The sequence below is a fragment of the Nuphar pumila genome, chromosome 16 (genome assembly GCF_984573655.1).
Source record: "Nuphar pumila chromosome 16, dmNupPumi1.hap1.1, whole genome shotgun sequence".
Classification (NCBI taxonomy): domain Eukaryota; kingdom Viridiplantae; phylum Streptophyta; class Magnoliopsida; order Nymphaeales; family Nymphaeaceae; genus Nuphar; species Nuphar pumila.
Window position 1 is genome coordinate 63193917 of NC_143264.1, and position 20003 is coordinate 63213919.

Below are 20003 nucleotides of genomic sequence, written 5' to 3' on the forward strand. Positions count from 1 at the left end.
AATGTGTTTTGTTTGTTCATGAAAGACATGATTTGCAGTGATGTGGAGAGCCACTTGATTGTCATAATATAACTGCATTGGTTGAGTATGATTGACATTCAGATCTGGGAGGAGATATTTCAGCCAAGTAAGCTCACAACTGGTTGTAGCCATGGATCGATATTCAGCTTCAGTTGAAGATCGTGAAACTATGGTTTGTTTCTTGGTGCGCCAAGACAAGAGGCTTGTGCCAAGCATCGTGCAGAATCCAGTTGTGGACCATTGGGTTATTGGGCATGTGGCCCAATCAGAGTCACAATAACCAATAAGTTGTAAAGAACTTGTGCTAGATAGAAGAATTCCTTGTCCCGGAGTGTTCTTGAGATATCTAATGAGACGAAGAGTTGCATCCATGTGTGGTTGTCGTGGTGTGCCTATAAATTGGTTGAGAGTATGTACCACATACATTATATCAGGTTTGGTTATTGTGACGCAGATAAGCTTTCCAACGAGTCTTCTATAGGCACTCTCGTCTTGAAGTTAATGCCCAACATCATTAGTGAGTTTGTGGAGGGAGTCCATGGGAACATAAGATGGTCGAGCACCCAGATATCCAACTTGGTCAATGATGTCGAGGGTATATTTTCGTTGAGATAAAAATATCCCTTTTCACGACCGTGCCACTTCAATGTCAAGAAAGTATTTCAGCACTCCAAGATCTTTGAGTTGAAAATGATGATTGATATTGGCCTTGAGAAGCTGGATGCAATTGAGATCATTGCCAGCTAAGCTAATGTCAGCGACATATATTAAGACCAAGGTAAGTGAAGCACCTCCTTTGCGTGAAAATAGTGAATAATCAACTTTGGATTGAGCAAATCCTAATTTGATCAAATAACATGATAACTTTGAAAACCAGTTGCGGGATGATTGTTTGAGGCTGTATATAGACTGGTGTAGTCTATAAACAAGATTCTCCCCCTTTCGTGAAAAACCCGATGGTACTTGCATATAGACTTCTTTATGTAAGTCTCTATGTAAAAATGCATTATTCACATCGATTTGATAGAGGTGTCAGTTTCAAACAGCTGCGATGGCAAGTAGACACTTAATAGTGATAATTTTGGCAACTTGTGCGTATGTGTCATGATAGTCCAATCCATAAATTTGTGTTAATTCTCTTGCTACTAGTCGAGCCTTGTGACGTTCAATGGACCCGTCAGAATTATATTTCATTTTGTAGACCAATTTGCAACTGTTGGCTTGTTTGTCTGAAGGCAATGTGACCAACGACCAAGTGTGATTGTCTTCCAGAGCACAAATTTCCTTTGCCATTGCGTCTTGCCAATGTTGATGTTTCATGGCTTGGGTGAAACTCTTTGGATCTGAAGTCTAAGTGATGGCTGCAAGGAACACTTGATGGGATGGTGAAAATTTATTGTATCTGAGATATTTGGAAATGGGATAGCAAGTACCTTTCAGAGTCCTACTTGAATTTGTTGATTGTGAGTGGGCAGTGGCATAACTGCATATGTAATCAGATAGATATGATGGAGGGTTGCGATGACATGAAGATCGACGAGATTGATTGGTTGGTGTGTCATGTTGAGGAATGTGGTTGGTGTGATCAAAAGGGTAGTCAAAACTGGGTAAAGTGGGTATGGTGATTGGATTAGGTCCCATTTTAATCGATTCTAGTGATGGTTTGGGGATGGCATACCTATCATCATTGGAATCACAATTATTTTGAAAAGGAAAGTTATTTTCATAAAATTTTACATCACAACTTATAAAAATATTTTGGTTATCGAGATCATATAATTTATAACCCTTTTGATCGTAAGGATATCTAATAAATATACATTTATGGGCACAAGCATCGAATTTGTGAGAAGTGTGTATATTATGCGCATAACATAGACATCCAAAAATTCTAAGGTGATGATAATTGGACATTTTCTTGTATAAAATCTCATATAGTGATTTTCCATTGAGTGGTTGAGATGGAAGACAACTTTGAAATATCCCTCAAGAACTCAAAGTTCAACGATAGAGGGGATTTTTCTGGCCTTTGGATTTTGTTGGTTAGGTGCAGCATGGCCTTTCGCAGGTTCTGAAGGTTTCAGATGTTTGTACCTCTAGTTTGCGAGGGTGATTTGTTCCAGATGGGTTGAATCATGTCCCACGAGCATTGTTAATCAGGGGTAGTAACGAGGTCGAGAGCTGTGGTATCTTTGTTTCAGTGCACAGGGTTGTTCTTTGTGTTAGGTTGTGGTTGGTTAATGACGAAGAAGGGGGAGTTCAGTGAAGTCGACACACCGCAGTCGACTAACACCCACGAAGGAACCGTTCGAATGAAGGTGTTAACCTCACGTGGCTCCAACGACCTTCTATCCAGGGGAGGGTGGTGTATGCTACCCCCCGATGATTCACTGAATCCCACGCATGTGCTCGGGGGCCGAATGAGCGCCACGTATTTACGCACATGGGGCTCGTATTCCCGTGTATGTTGATATAACTTTGCATCGGACTCTGGTGCTGTTGCAAAGACTTAATCACCCTTACTTGCTTTTCTTGCCCTGAATTGACGGTTCAAGGAAATGACAAAAATATCCTTCATTCAAAAGTTGGGAAACTACGGTTCGAGGAAATGACAAAAATATCCTCTATTCAAAAGTTGGGAAACTACGGTTTGAGAAAAGGACAAAAAAGTCCTCCATCCAGAAAGTTTGATGTTAACTATTTAAGGTGTAGACGTTCACTATTCATTAAACTATTGCGCCATCTGCTGTAATAGTAGCTCCCATTGTCAATGCAAGCTTTGCCTTCGTCTCCAATCGAGGTTACTGCCTTGTTTTTTATCTTGTTTTACAACACATTGTCGCCTTCTCGTGCCTGCCTTGTGTTACAAAACATTCCCGTGTCTTCTCTTCATTTTTGTTGTTGTTAGGCATTATGGAAGAAATCAATGATGCACAAACATTCCAACCAGTGCCATTAAGGCATCATGAGTAGCTTTCTATCTCATCATGCTATCAATGAAGAATGCATGTCGTCTTGTGTGCCATTAAGGCATTGTTTTGTTACTGCAGGTAGATCTTGTCCTTATGATGGTTGGAAACTTATCGATATTTGTAAGACGCTGGGACCTGTTGACAAGAATGCTTGTTTACAAATGCTAGGAAGGGCCTCTACCCCATCAGGTATCCTGCATTCACTCATTATATGCATTGTATCTCAAACCGCTGTATTAGTAACATACTGTCGATTTGTGAGATATTGTTTTTGTTAGTTAATATCGATTTGTTTGCTATTATGCTTAATTTCTTCCGTATCGATTTGTAATTTATTGTGCGATATATTTATCGACCTTTTAGATATTATAGTTTTGTATTGTCGATTTGTAAGTTATTATGCTGAAATGTCGTATCGATTTTCAATATATTATTCGATATGTATATCGATTTGTAAGATATTATATGTTTTGTAATATGTATTCATAAGATATTTGTACACATACTTTGAAAATGTGTTCGTGCAGAAACACATCGTTACATGCATGCGGTGGCAATTTTCGCATTCAAATTGCTGCTCTGTCAGCGATTTCTATTGAACTCGCTTCACAGCCTCTTGGATCTACTGACAACATTATTGTCAACATTTCGTGTCGTTTATTGGCATGGTAAGTGACAACTCAATGCTCAGTATAAGAAAATATCAAACCACACTTGCTTTTATACTATCATTCATTAAATCGATTCTTTGACTTGCTAACCCTTATCGGTATCCGTTGTTATATGCATCCTGATTAAATTGTAGTAAATGTATGCGCTTGCTAACGCAATATGATATATTGCTTACAAAACATTCCTGTGTCTTCTCTTCTTTTGCGTTGTCGTTAGGCATTACGGAAGAAATCAATGACACACAAACATTCTGACCAGTGCCATTAAAGCATCGTGAGTAGCTTTCCATCTCATCATGCTGTCGATGAAGAACGCATGTCATCTTGTGTGCCATTAAGGCATTATTTTGTTACTGTAGGTAGATTTTGTTCTTACGATGGTTGGAAACTTATCGATATTTGTAAGACGCTGGGACCTGTTGACAAAAATGCTTGTTTACAAATGCTAGGAAGCGCCTCTATCCCATCAGGTATCCTACATTCACTCATTATATGCATTGTATCTCAAACCGCTGTATTAGTAACATACTACCGATTTGTGAGATATTGTTTTTGTTAGTTAATATCGATTTGTTTGCTATTTTGCTGGCAACACAAACTGATATATTGCTTATAACATTATTGTGCTTATCATCAGATTGTAATGAAGATGATCTAGCTTAATTAATTGAAAGTTATAGAGAATTGAACATCTATAGTAATGACGCAACTGAAGAATTGAACATCTGCACTAATGATACACATGAATGCAATTCAATAATGAGGTAGATTATCATGACAATACGCATAATAAAAGTGTAGGCACTGCGAACGAACATGGAAGTACACTTGACTATGTTCTAGTAGAAGGAATACAGTTTAATAATGAGGAAGCTGCATATAAATTTTACAATGATTATGCCCTAAAAGTTGGCTTCAGCGTGAGAAGGTTTTCTTGGTTAAAAAATGCACAGAGTGTCGTGGTGAGAAAAATTCATATGTTTGTTCCAAGCAAGGTTGAAAGAAATTAATGGGAAATCCAACAAGGAGCATGCCAGAATCAAGATGTGGATGTCAAGTGAGAATGGTTTTGAGAAGACATCTGAATGAGAAATTTCTAGTTTGTACATTAATCAGTGATCATAATCATAATTTATCTGCATCATTTATGACTCCTATGTTAAGGTCACATCGTAAAGTAACTGTAGCGCATGCTGCAATGGCTAAAATAGTTGATAGCGCCGACATTGCACCAAGGAAGACATACAATTTGTTTGCCCACATAGACGGTGATCGCGATAATGTGTCATTCACACCTTTGGATCTAAGAAACCACTTAAGAAGGAAGATGACACATAACATGAAGAATGGAGAAATATGTTCTTTGGTTGATTACTTATAAAAGAAATCAAGCAATGACTCTGGTTTCTTTAGTGCAATGCAACTGGATGAAGATGGATATGCTGTGAATATATTTTGAGCCGATTCAAAATCAAGAGTAGATTATGAATGCTTCAATGATGTGCTTGTATTTGATACTACAATAAAGATTAATACTGAATAGTGGCCATTTGCGCAGTTTGTCAGAGTGAACCATCACTCACAGAGTTGTATATTAGGCGGCGCATTTTTATATGACCAGACCAAGGAAAGCTTTGAGTGGTTGTTCAGAGTATTTACACAGGCAATGAACGAGAAGCAACCTCAAGTTGTACTTATAAATGGTGATCATGCAATTGCGGCTACAGTGCTTCATGTGTGGCCAGATGCACATCATCGGCTATGTTTGTGGCATATCTTTCAAAATGCAGCAAAAAACATAGGACACGTATTTGATTAGAAGACAGGGTTTGATAAAAAGTTTACTAGGTGTGTGCTTGAAAGCGTAGACGAGATCACCTTTATGTATGATTGGGAGGAAATGATTCAGACATACGACCTTGAAGATTGTCTGTGGTTACAAAATTTATATGCAGAAAAAGAAAAGTGGGCATTGGCATATGGAAGACAATACTTTTGTGCTGGTATGATAAGCACACAAATAGTTGAATCTATGCATGCCACGCTTTAGAAAACCCTATATTCATGTTTAACAATGTTTCGCTTCATGGAATAATATAAATTATTTATAGACGGTCTGAGACAGAATGAGCTTAAACAAGACGTGAAATGCTTCAATACACGACCCCCAACTTTTGGCATGAAAATATTGATGCGACCTGCAGATCTGTATACACTAACTGTATCTGAATGAATCAAGAAAGAGGTGTTTCATGTCATGAATTGCAATATAGAAGGACTCGTGCAAACCGAGAATATGCGCAAATACCGTATTTTATGGGAAGGCGAAAAGCATCACAAAAGGCAAGAAGCACGTCACGTACAATGTGGACAATGAAAGAGTTGAATGTTCGTGCAAAATATATGAATTCAAAGGTATTTTATGCTGTCATGCATTAAAGGCACTTAATCAAGAGAAGATACAATAAATACCAGAGTCTTATGTAATGCGAAGATGGAGAAGGCAAGCAAAGATTGAAATGCTTGATATGGACAATGTGAGTAAATATGGTGTCGACGAGAAGTGCCACATAGCCTTCCGTTACCAACAACTGTGTAGGTCATTTATGCATGTTGCTGATTTGGCATCGAGAAGTGAAGAAGGCTATGCATGCATGAGAAAAGCATCAAGGGAGTTACTTAAAAACGTGCAGTTAATTAACCTTCAGTCCGTTGCAGTGAATGAATACCAGTCGAAGATAATAGGATCGAACAACGTAAGTGAAAATCATGCTTCGCTTGACACTCCTGAGAAGTTGCGCCGTAGCCTAAACATCATCTTCAACAAGTCGGTAGTGAACGTTGTTGATTATGATGAACATATTCATGAAGCGAAGGGTATCAAAAGAAAACCTGACTCTGGTCACAGTCGTTGGAGGACAAAGGGTGCACTAGAATTGGTTGGCAAGAAAAGGTCTAAGAAACAACCAACCTTTAATCAAAAGCAACAAAGCCCTTCTCATGAACAGGTATGTAAGACATTATATTGATTCCCATTACGTGAAGCTTGTCAATATCTAACTCGTGTAATGTCCAACATGCAGCAATACCCTAAAGACGTAATACCCAATGTGCTAACCTTCATTCCTCCCGACTAGATTTTCGGCAACAATAGCTTCAGTTTTATAAGTCTTTTGGTATGTAATCAATGTTGGGATGAGGGTTGCATTTCTTGTGAAACTTAAGGAAATGTTTTATATTTTGTGTTTCATGACAGGCTCTGATGAATTCACAAGCGAAAACTTGTACACAGGAATCTAGTTTGGGCTATTAATTAAGTTGTCATGCCTCTTTGCATGACCCGATTACCACATTGTCGGATTTGTTAAGAGTTTAGGGTTTCCAGCAGAGCTCGTTTATTGAGAAATTGTTGGTTTTCTCTTCTTATTTGGACCGTAGCAGAACTCCTAGGACGTCCACTGATCTTGCCGAAGAAGTCTTTCGTATTCACTGGATTTTGATTTGTCGGTGATGATTTGTGGTCTGTGGTTGATGGTGCGTGAATCGATTTCGTATTCGCTGTATAGCGATTTGTGCAGTCATCCGACTGCGATTTATATGAGTAGTCTATAACAGTCATTCGTATACGCTTAATACATATTTTTACAAGGATTCGTAGTTCAAATCATGTGCATCGATTTTATAAGAAATTTATAACAAAGTAACGATTTCAATACAGAAATCGATGTACGTACAACATAATACAATACAAATCGAGACGAAAATTGAACATGAAGCCTCAACCCGATTGCCTATAACATAAACCCTATACCCTAAACTGAATGAACATCGAAGAACACATTTGTGATTTATGCGGTCAACATAGGCATGTAATCGACGTTCGAAAATGATAAAAGTAAAGATCTATAAGAAATGATTGACGTTCACAAATCGTTGTAATTCTCTACCTCCTGTACTGAAAATCACAAAATAAATTTGTGTTGTATGCTATAAAAAAAACATGGTAATGTTCCCCGTTGAATGATAATAGTTAGCAACGATAAGGTACGTTTGTCGTTCAGAAATCACAATTTTCCTTGTCGTCATTGAATGTAAATCGCAGGACACATATGCGATTCGTACGGACAACAAAGGATGTATTGACAATTTTTTCATTGATCGTACATTATTCATTGATCACAGTGGTTAAGCAGTAGATCTTTTAGCTCATAAATAGTCGCACAAGTACTGGACGGTGTGATTATCTTCTACTTCGTGAACCAGCAACAGTTAAACCGACGGTTCCTTTATAAACCTGAAGTTCCTCACTCGAACATGTAACCAGCTATATAGCAAATTATGGTCGATGAGGCAGACGAAGACAGCTACACGACCAACAATGGCAAATCATGCGTATATTGTCTACACATCGTCTCCATTTTCATTAAAATTCGTCTCTTTCATGCCATTTTTGCGATTTGTGTTGTGTATTGTATAATGTAATTTCAATATCGCTCATTGCAAATTCCTTATTTATTTCAGTAAAACATCCACCGACGAAGTTGGGCGAAAACTTAGTCAATCACTCCTGGAGGACATCAAACGAATGCACGATGAATTCGCACAATGCAACATGATCAATAATTTTGTTCGTATGAAACTAGTAGGAGTTGTCTATATTCGTAAGCCATGTGTATGTACGTTAACAACATCACATTTGCTGCAAACAGACTATATCTGATTTCATCAGTAATATTAAAAGCAACACAACAAGCAAAACTATAAGCATCGTCAGCCCGTATTTCATGATATATCGGTTGTATTTTATGTTGTTTTTGGTTATTGATTTAGTCTAGTTGATTCATATTTTAACATTGTTGTTAACAATGTTTCGGTTTGCAGACTATCTTACGTCATTTGCCATACTCCAGTGGATTTAAAGTCGGCCTACCTTACTGGGTTAACGGTAATCATTGCAGAGACCTTTTGTCAAGTGAAAAAGTAAGTAAACAAACCTAGAGTGCAAGGTTACAACATAACAGTGCTAACAACATTTTTACGATCCATTTGCAGATATTGATTCCTACACTCTGGCAATCTGAAAAGCATTGGGTCTTATACGTGATGGATTTACATGAAAAACAACTATGGTGTTACAATTCGTTTGAAGTTGACAGTGGTTTACGGCTTGACATTTCCCATCTCATAAGATTCCATCTATATGAGTATCATGTCGTGTACTAGGGTCATGAATTTACTTTCGGCCACATTATTCTCAGATCGGTTTCGTCATAGGCATTTTGGGAGTCGACGTTAGCGAGTGGATCTATCGCACGGCATACCATGCTCCTTTACAAAATAATGACGTTGATTGTGATGTATTTGTAATGAAGTACATTAAAGCGATATACAATGATACAAAACCCTGTTTCGACATTGTATGCTATTTCTTGGCCTCTGTTATTGGGGATTAAATGCATGTCTATTGGTTCCACATTACAAATTTTTTTGCAGGTTGATATACCTGGATTCCGCGAAGAACTCTACAAAAAATTGACGGCCTTTCTAATTGCGGAGGAGAAATTAATGCAGCCGCCAAGAGGATCTAAAAGGCAACGAACAACGGTGCCCACCATGCCAGAGTAATTTCATGTTCGTCTATTTCAAGTAGATTTTAGAGACGGTACAACCAACTTGTGTGTAATCTATCCTATTTCGACCGAATATTACAAGCCGTTGTTGACCGCATGAATCACAATCCTATTTCGCGGTTTGCATTTAAAGTGACTCAGCAAAAGAGCGATCCCTGATCAACAAATATATCTTACCGCTATTGACCTTTATCATGAGCGAATATCTGACAACAAACACGATTTATGCATGCTCTAAAAAAACATGTATATGTTCGCCCAAAAATAATAATACTCAGCAGCGATAAGGAACGTTTGTTGTTCTGAAATCACAATATTCTTCGTCGTCATTGAATGCAAATTGCAAGAAAAACATGGGATTTATACGGTAAGCATACGCAAGTAATGAAAGCTTTTAATTGATAAAAGATGTGCGCTCAACCTGCATGATTGATAGTCGCAGAATTAGATTGCGATGTATGCAATCAACAAAGGCTTCTAATGTTCGAAATGATAATAGTCAACATCGATAGGAAATGCTTGATGTTTACACATCGCTTTATTGCTGACACTCACAGAATGAAAATCGCAAAATAGATTTGCAATGAATGTGATCAACAAGAGCCATTAATGTCGCTTTCGTAATTAGAAATAGTACACAGCGATAAGACAGATTTGTTGTTCAGAAATGGTGGTCTAACGTCATCTTCACTGCTACTACCATGAAATCTTATGTAATAATTTGAAAAATTTTGGACTGTGAAATGCCGTTTCCTTTAATTATGAGTTTGCAGACATCTAAAATAAGTATAGACGGATACCTCAATTGCGTCGAAGCCGCTTATACACTCGATTCAAGAACAAGTCATTTATGCAGGAATTGTCGGTTCCTTATTCACGAAGCAAAGTGGAACACATCCTTAACCTGTGTGATGTGTCATTCATATATAAATGAAACGTCCTATCACCCTTCGCCAGTTTTCAAATAAATACGACAATTTTAATAAACACAGAGCAAATCTCAAATAAAATACACTTTGCATTAATGAAATTAAACAATGTCATTTCATACAGTTGTATACAAAACTAATTAATGCGATTGGACATAGTAGTTCAAATCATGGTAGCACGTATCGTGTGGGTTTGATTTTAGAAATATTTTTTGGTCTTATATAAATCCAAAACTTCATCCACCTTCATCCCAACAAATCGCCTTAGATGTAGATTATGGACTTACACCTCGACAATGGGTCAGCCCGAGTCACTCTCCCAACTAATCCCTTCACAGAAAATGAGACATTGTTCAGACTAGTTTACCATTTACGATTGAAATTCAATGACATTGAGCAATAGAACGATTTCTAAGCATCAAGCAACTCTTCTAGCTATGCAAGTATTTTTGTTCACGATGGGGCATATATATTACAATTTTCATTCTTGTAAGTTCAGCAATACAGCGATTTCTGAGGAACAAACCTTTCTTATCGATACAAAACTATTTCTCGTTACGAGTTAATTTTTGTAGATGAAGCAGTACAACGATTTACAAGCGTGTTTTGTAAAGTTCAAATTATATTTCAACGGAGTCAAATTTACAAAATTTGTAGTCTTACAAAATTTGCCTACGGAAATTGGTGTAGACAGTCTCTAAAATCTGTTACAAATCTATTTACATCCTTGTAAACTTTTCTGGATTGTGCCGTCTGTTCCCTTTGTAAGTAGTCTTGTTGGCTGATTATTTATGTCTGCCGACTTTTTAAACTCAATCAAATTTCGGCACAGTTCATCGCGTACTTCCGGTATATCTTCCTGCAACAAATATGTAATGTGAAACCAATATATAACAGGATTCCCCAATAAGAGCGGATACAAAGCTCATACAACGTCGAAACAAGGTTTTTCTCTATTATATATTGCTTCAATATGCTTCATTACGAATATACCACAATCGACCCTATTACTTTGTAAAGGAGCATCGTCAGCATAGAGCAACATCCACTCGGCAATGTCGACACCCAAAAGGTCATTTAGGAATCCCGCCTATGATAAATGGAGAATATAGTAAAATCTGGTCCACCTTAAATAGCTACGATTCACTTATGGACAAAAGCTTACCAAATGCATAGTGTCACGTTCTACACCACTGTGGCAGTTCAATGAATTGTAGCACCATAGTTGTTTTTCCCGTAAATTCATCTCGTATAAGACCCAATGTTCGGAATTTTGCCAGAGTGTAGGAAGTAAAATCTGCGAATTGATACAATATTTTATAAATCCATAGACATATTGTGATGGGGATGTTAGGACTAATCCTTGGAGAAGAGGTTTATTCACTTACCTTTTCAAAATTCGAAAAGTCTACGCAGTGATCATCGGTATTCCAACAAGGTAGTGCATCTACGAATCCACTGGTGTATGGCTTTCGCCGGACGTATATCTGTTGCACGAAATAGTAAGGTTTAACCACCAAGAAACGTGAGTAAGTCATAAAAGCAAATAAAACAATAGCAGAACAGACATACCATGAAATAAGGGGTGATGATGCGTACGGTATTGCTTGTTGCGTTGCTTTGAATATAATTGACAAAATCACACATTGTCTATTTACAAAAATTTATGAACTTCAAAACATACAAACCAATGACCTAGAAAATGATAGTGGTTACATACGTACAAAATTACTGATAGTGTTTCCGTCTGCAAATTCATCTTGCATCTGATTGATGTTATCTTCGAACTCTTTAGGGTATTGTCGCTCACCCTTGTCTGTGGATGTTGCACTGAGTGCACCATGAGCATAATATTCAGAATTCGACATTGAAATTATTTTTTACAGTAAACAACAAAAATTGAATATACGACATAAAAAGGAAAATGTTGCCTAAACCGGTCACGAGGTTCAAAAAACATACGCCTTAAGCGCTAGTGCTGGTCCTGTGGATGTGATTGTCTTCTTCTTCGGTGCCATGCCTGGTCGTATTGCTCCCATCATCCTCTTCTTCGGCGCCATGCCTGGTCGTATTGCTCTCATCGCCCTCTTCTTCGACGCCATGCCTGGACGAAGATATCGATGACGCCTTTGCGACGCAGCTACAGAATCGACATCATTAGTCAAATATAAAGGAAACATCGTTTCACATACTGCCCTTTTTTTGAAAACCACCCGCAAATTAAATGATTGCGTTTTAAATAAATAAAAAAAATATTGTTTTAACTGCATATTATAACAATAGTTGAGTGGGAGATTGACCCGACTCGACCAAACCTGGTTTCCAAGTATGTATAATCTTTGACGATTATTGTATTGATTATCATATATGAATACATCGATATATTCATGCCACATACTTTCCTTATCGGTTTTTTAATAACAAACGTTCATTATCTCTTTAGACTATTATCATTTAACACCGACAAAATTGTTGCCGCAAATCGATGTTGACTTACACCGTTTACAAAGGGAGATTATTACAAGCCATTGGCGGTTGCATGAATCGCTAACCTATTACTCGGCCAGACATTAGTAACCTTTATTAATTGCATACAATTGAAATTAACGTGTACAACGATTGTTTACAATATACGTCGCATTCAAGGAGGTTGAGCTAATGGAGCCATTTTAGGCTCCATTAATCACTTATGAGTTTTGCGATTTTTATTCATTGGCTACGAGGAAAATTGCGATTTCTAAACAACAGACATTCCATTTCCTACATGGCCAGACTATTGATGACCTATATCCCTTGCCACTTACTATACTCTAGAACATGCGAGGCATGTCAGTAGTACGACGATTGGATGAGAATGCCTTATGACCTCGATTAATGCTTTGTGCACATTGTTCAGCAATACTGCCATTCGCGATCAACAAAATCTTCTTACTGATGACTTCGTTTAACGAAAGCCAAATATTATAAGGCGTTATTGACCTCATGAATTGCAATCCTATTTCGAGGTTTGCATTCAAGGTGTCCCTGCAAATGAGCAATTTTTGAGCAGGAATCATATCGTACCGCTTTTGGCCGGCAACCTATTGCGCGATTTGAATTTATTGATAATCATCAATATCGATTTTTGAGCATCAAACTTTTCTTATCGCTGTTGACTGTTATCATTTACGACGTCAGAACTTGTTCTATTATTGTTCACGACATACATTGCAAATCCTTTTTGCGATTTTCTATCAAGGCGGAGACAAATACAACGATTGATGAACAAAAATGATCTATTATATCGATGTTGACCTTAATCATTTTCCTAACGTTGATTACGGGACCTTGTTGACCACATAAATCGCATGTGTTATGCGATTTTCATTAAAAAATGACGAGTTATATTGTGATTTATGAACAATATTACTCGTGCCAATCAAACATCTATTGCGATTTTCATTAAAAAACGACGAGTTATATTACGATTTTCATTCAATCGTCACTTTACGACAATTACTTATAGAATTACGTTACGACAATTACTTATAGAATTACAACAAATAACTATAGCGATTTCTGAGCATCAAACTTTTTGTGTCGCTGTTGACTGTTATCATTTACGACATCAAAACTTGTTCAATTATTGTTCACGACATACATCACAAATCCTTTTTGAGATTTTCTATCAAGGCGGAGACAAATACAACGATTGTTGAACAAAAATGATCTATTATATCGATGCTGACCTTAATCATTTCCTAACGTCGATTACGTGACCTTGTTGACCGCATAAATTGTATGTGTTTTACAATTTTTATTCAAAAATGACAAGTTATATTGCGATTTGTGAACAATATAACTCATGCCAATCAGACATCTATTGCTATTTTCATTCAAAAACAATGAGTTATATTGTGAGTTATATTGCAATTTTCATTCAATCAAGGAGGTTAGGCAATGCCATGATTTCTTAACCACAAACATCTATTTTCGATTACGGTTTATTTATTTACGAGATCCATAGACGAAACATGTCTGTTAGATGTAATAAAAAAGAATTAAACAATAAAAGAATGTCACATTACGATAATTACTTATAGAATTACAACAAATACCTATCGTGATAAAAAAGAATACATAGGGTTTATTTCGTGACACTTGACGAATCAGATGAAATATGATAGACTCGTTTCTTTCTTTTTCTTGGTGGACTGTCTATCTTGGGTGGCCTCTTGGTTGCGTCCATCTTATTAAAAAAACAGGTCATCATCTCTACCACTGAGTTCAATTGTCTCCCCATATTGCTTATATCTGTCCTTAATTTCTTATTCTCCCTCTCCATCAGTTCAAACCTTGCGGCGGAGACAACATTCTCTTTTATAGCAACTGTTCGCTCTTCATCACGATTTGTTACTGAGGGAATCGTTGTTGTAACCGGAGGGAGACGACAGACGGGTTGTAGATGCTGGGATGTAACATGGAAGGAGGCAGTTGGGAAGCATGGGTTCCCAATTTTTTCAATCTCCAGATTTTGCTGCATAGGTTCCCAATACCTTTGGAAATAGGCAGGATCAAATTGTCGTCCTTTATAATCATACGATACGGCACAGACACCACCTGTGTTCCAAATTAATAATTCGTCCCTGTAGCGTTCATGCCAATTTACGTTCCTACCCCCACCACTATTCATCTTTGTTCTCACTTCCAAAGGCTTATTTGAGATAGACTGCCCCAAGCCAGATTATAGGAGAACTCAACTACCATGCTGCAACTCAACATCATAATTGCAAAACAGCCACAAATCGCGGTCAGACAATCTAGCAGCCTGTGCAACAATGTCTTGATCATTGTCCTTCCCATCTCCATACGATCTCTACAAAACCTGTACATTGGTAATTCTTTTTAATAATGAGTGACAAATATATTATAATTTACTTAAGAATGATATGGCAACAACGATATGTACTACAGAAGACAAAATCCTGCAGCGATGATTACTTAAGAATGCTAAACATTACAACGATTTATAATACTGAATGATAAATGCTGACCCGATTGTAAACAATTTTAGAATGTTTACTTTATTTAGTTGCAGCCCATCTAAAATGGACTTAGCATTATGAACTGTGATGTTTATTCTAGCCCAGCGACCGATTATTAGAAAACCACAAATCGCAAGGCCACAATGTGGACACAATGGGATAATATGTTTCCACGCCCAAGCCTAACAAAAATAATATATTAATAACACTAAAACCTTCAATGAGCTTAGTCTACAATTACTAAGTATGTAATAAACAAATACCTGAATAAATGGCCAAAATCCCCCAACTGTTTTCGTACCCTTACTCACACGATAGAGTTGACTGTACAAGTGTGCGAGCATAACGGCACCCCATGCATAGTTGTCGACTTCGTCTAAGTCTTCCAGGTACTACAGCCACATGTAACTTATTCTCAAACAAGAACAATCGGAAAATAAAGTAAGACCAAAAAAATAAAGAAGGAAGCCGCGCAACTCTTGGTCAGCTATTTCAGATACACAAGTAGCTGAGCAACCTTCCCATTTATTATGAAAAGATGAGACTTTCATTGATGTAGAATTGATTCCACCAAAAATACATTGACTTCATTCGTCCATCGACATTCCTAGAAGGGCCGTGCATTTTTTCCTTGCGTTATAGTTTGAATGTCGTAATAGGATAGCACTGCCATCACACTTAAGGCCAGTGATCCTCACCACATCTTCTAGAGTCATGGTGATCTCAAAAGAATCAAACTGGAATGTGTTCGTCTTATCATTCCACTTATTTACCAGGTGGGTCATGGTATTCCAACAAGTTTCAAAATATTGTTGGTCCAAAAGGTCACCGAAGTGTATATTTCGTAATCGGTCCTTCTGATATGTACTCAGCTGACCATACAATGACAGAACTACAAGCCATTGACACCGACCTTCGAGCTTTTCACCTGGTGCTCTACTTCTCCTGTGACCTCCCTATAACACACAATAACATATTATTTCTACCAATTGTAAATTAGTACCATTTGTACTTATAAATAATATTCTACTAATCACTATAAATAATATTGGTTGCACACACACTATCACAGTAATTGCTATACATATTAATACCTAACACAGTAATCGCTATACCAAAATCGCTAAACATATTGTTAAATCTTCACAGACAAGACAAATTTATTTACCTTGGTCGCACTTTTCTCCTGTTCAACCAATCCCTCCAACCTAGGCCTTTCTGGTTGGTCCACTGCGTCCCACTACCTTTTCCTTTCCTTCTCTTCCTCCTCCACCTTTTCCTTCCTTTCTCTTACCTTCTTTTTCTCGTCCTCCTTCTCCTTCTGTCGCCTTTCTTTCTCTTCCTAAAGTTGTTTCTGTCTTTCCTCCACTTCCTCTTCCTGCTTCTTCCTTTCTCTTTCTTTTTCTTCCTCCTCCTCCTCCTTCATTTCTCTTTCCTTCTTTTTCTCATCCTCCTTCTCCTTCCTTTGTCTTTCCTTCTTTTCCTCATCTTCCTTCTCCTTCCTTTGCATTTCCTTCTCTTTCTCAAACTCCTTCTTCCTCATTCGCCTTTCCTTTTCTTCCTCATCCTGAAACTTATTCTGTTCCTTCTCTTCCTCCTCCTTATTCAATTGCCTTCGCCTCTCCTCCGCCTCCTTCAGTAGCTTTACCCTGTTTCACATTGCTATATGCTCTAACAACAGCTTTCGTGTTTCCGTCTTAGCATCCTCCACTAGATTATTGAATTCCCTTTCCCTCTCCTCCTCATTCTTTTTTTGCCTTTCCCTCTCCTCTGCCTTCTTCCTACGCCTTTTCTTTTCATTCTCCTCCTTATTTCTTTGCGTTGCCTTCTCTTGGTCATCCTTCTTCTGCATCTTTAGTTCTTCAGCATTCTTCCTTTGGTCCACAACCTCGATATCTGATGGATAATCCTCCGCATAATACAATTCCAACACTTTTTCCCTGTCTTTATCATTCTCAATCTTAAGTATATTTTGGTACCTTTCAAAAACCTTAGATAGATGAGACTGGCGGATCACTTCTCTAATACACAACCCATAGAATGATGAGGTATCTTTTCTCTGATGAGCCACAGACATTGCTAACCTGCACAACACATTAAATGAGCGTCATGATTACAAATCGTCGCAATATTTGGCTTCATAAGTACATATCGTTGTAAGATTTAGCAAACTTATGTACAAATCGAGGTATCTTAATAAACACACATCGCTATTGCTTTGAATGTATAAATCGTTGCCGATTTAAACTTACAAATCGTTGTATAAGAAGCAACCTTCAGATTTCATAACAAAACCTTACACGAAACTCACCGAAATGATAGGATTTTGGATATTCCAACTGTAGAGTAAGAAACAGTAAGAACGTATATGCAACAAATGGTGGCAACGATGCTGCGACTGCGCGTAAGACAGAAACGGATGCTCTGACGGTAGCAGAGCAAAGAAAAGGATGCTCCAGCGGCAATAGAAGAAGGCAACGAATGATCCACCGACAACAAATAAAGGCAAAGTATGCTCCGGTAGAGTTTTTTGCTTAGGGCGAGAATGGATTGTTTAAAACTATTTAAATCCTACAACATACAACTTTCTACATACACAAACTTTGATGAAAATTTTGGCATGATAACGATGGAGGGCAGTTTTGACCTTTTCACGAACCGCCGACTCCGTTTTCTAGATGGAGGGCATTTATGTCTGTTCCAGGAAGAGGAAGAGAATGGTGGTAAAGGGTACTTAAGTCTTTGCGACGACACCACATTACGATGTTGTGTGATGCAGACATACATGGGAATACTAGCTCGTCTGCATCTTATATGTGGCGCTCTTTGGGAACCCCCGAACATGAGATGGAGCTACCGACCCTGTTTGGTGGGGTAACATATAACCTGCTTCATCTATCCAGTCTTTCAAAACTCTGGCAAGCGCGAGAAAGAAGTGTTGGTATATGCTTTCACTGTCCTTATGCCTAGTTTTGGGCTCCCAACTCTTCAGTCGATGGGCCAGATACTTCAAGTGAGCGTTGGTAGTTTCATCATCGTGTCTTCAATGGATTCACATATTACTCTGGTCGATAGTTGGAGCTTACGATAATGGCCTGCTTCAACCTTCCCCCTCCTTGGATCTCCACACCTCTTCTTCCCTTGGTCACTTTCGTCCCCACTTCCTTAGCTCTCCAAGCCCTAGCCTCTCTCACTCAAAACCCAAATTTTGCTACCTCTCTCTCTCTCTCAGAGTTTTGGCCGTTCTCAGTCTTGTTTCTCAAGCATGCAAACTGATGGCCAATCTCTCTCTCTCTCTCTCTCCATTGCTCGCAAAGTAATTGGTTCTTCAGATTTCACTAGGACTACGATGAAAAGGTTTGGTGGTTATGTGAAGAGCCTCGTCTCGTGCAATGCCAAGAGTAAAAGGTACATCAGGCGGACCAAGAAAACAAACACTTGTTTTTATTTTCTTTCCTCCTTGCCTCCTTTTTGTATAATATTTGGCATGAATTTGTTTTTCTTTTTGAAAGAAAATAAAGTTTATTGGGGATTATAGTAACAATTAACACAAAGTTATGAGAGCGATGAGAAATCACCCTATAAGTTGTGCTGTATTTATAATTTCACAAAAAAAATTTATGTAGGTTATATTGGTGAATCCTGTAAAACAAACACCAACAGGAAACTTACCTGAATTCACCATCGTGCGTGTAGGAAATTCAGCGTTCTCCTCAGCTGGTCGACGATGAGCAGGACCCTGTTCCGCTGTATCCGAATGCGGAACTGAATTTGGCAGGGTAAATGCTATGAATGTCTCATCATCCTCACAACCCCTAACCCCTTATGTAATGGGAGATTAGGCAGTTACTTGAATGTGGTTTTCTCCAAATTCACGTAACTCCCACCCACTATCCCCATTACGTGGCCACTAACGTGACCCACTAATGGGTGTCAAACAGGGTCACTTGTGGGTTAGACCCATAACCGATAATGTCCAACATTCTCCCACTTGACCCATTGACACCAAAAGTGTACTAAATCGAGGTGTATACCGTTATCTCGATTTAATTCTTCATTTGGGTTCATATGCCACCCTTTATCACAAGGATGAATCATATGAGTCATGGATATGAACATTCCTTTATGAAATGTCATATTTCCATGTACTATGCCACAATTCATCTTCAGTGCTTAGGCATGTAAAAAATTACCTTTATGAATAGGTTGATCTCTCACCTATTCTATTGGTCCTTTTAATATTGTTATTCTGCTATTCTCTCTAACCCATATGAGAGATTTTTTATGCAAAATCAACAATAACACAAAACTTTAGAGAATCAAAACATAAACACAAATGTGATCACAAAATGTATTGTCATACATCAGAAGGAATAAAAAAGACCCATCCCCTTTACATGCTGAGAATACAATCCCGGTGCTAGCCCTTTAGTAAGGGGATCCACAGTCATTTCCTTCGTCCCAATTGTATCAATACATACCAGATGATTCTCAGTCCTTTCTTTAACAACAAAATATTTTAACTCCATGTGTCGACACGATGATGAGCTCTTGTTGTTATTTGAAAAAGACACAGCTACTTCATTGTCACAAAAGATCTTTAGTGGTCTCTCAATAGAGTCCACTATACCAAGACCTATAATGAAGTTTCTTATCCAAATGGCCTGTGACGAAGTCACGTATAGAGCAATAAATTCCGCCTCCATGGTATGAGCAGCAGTGGTAGACTGCTTTCCACTTCTCCATGAGACAACAC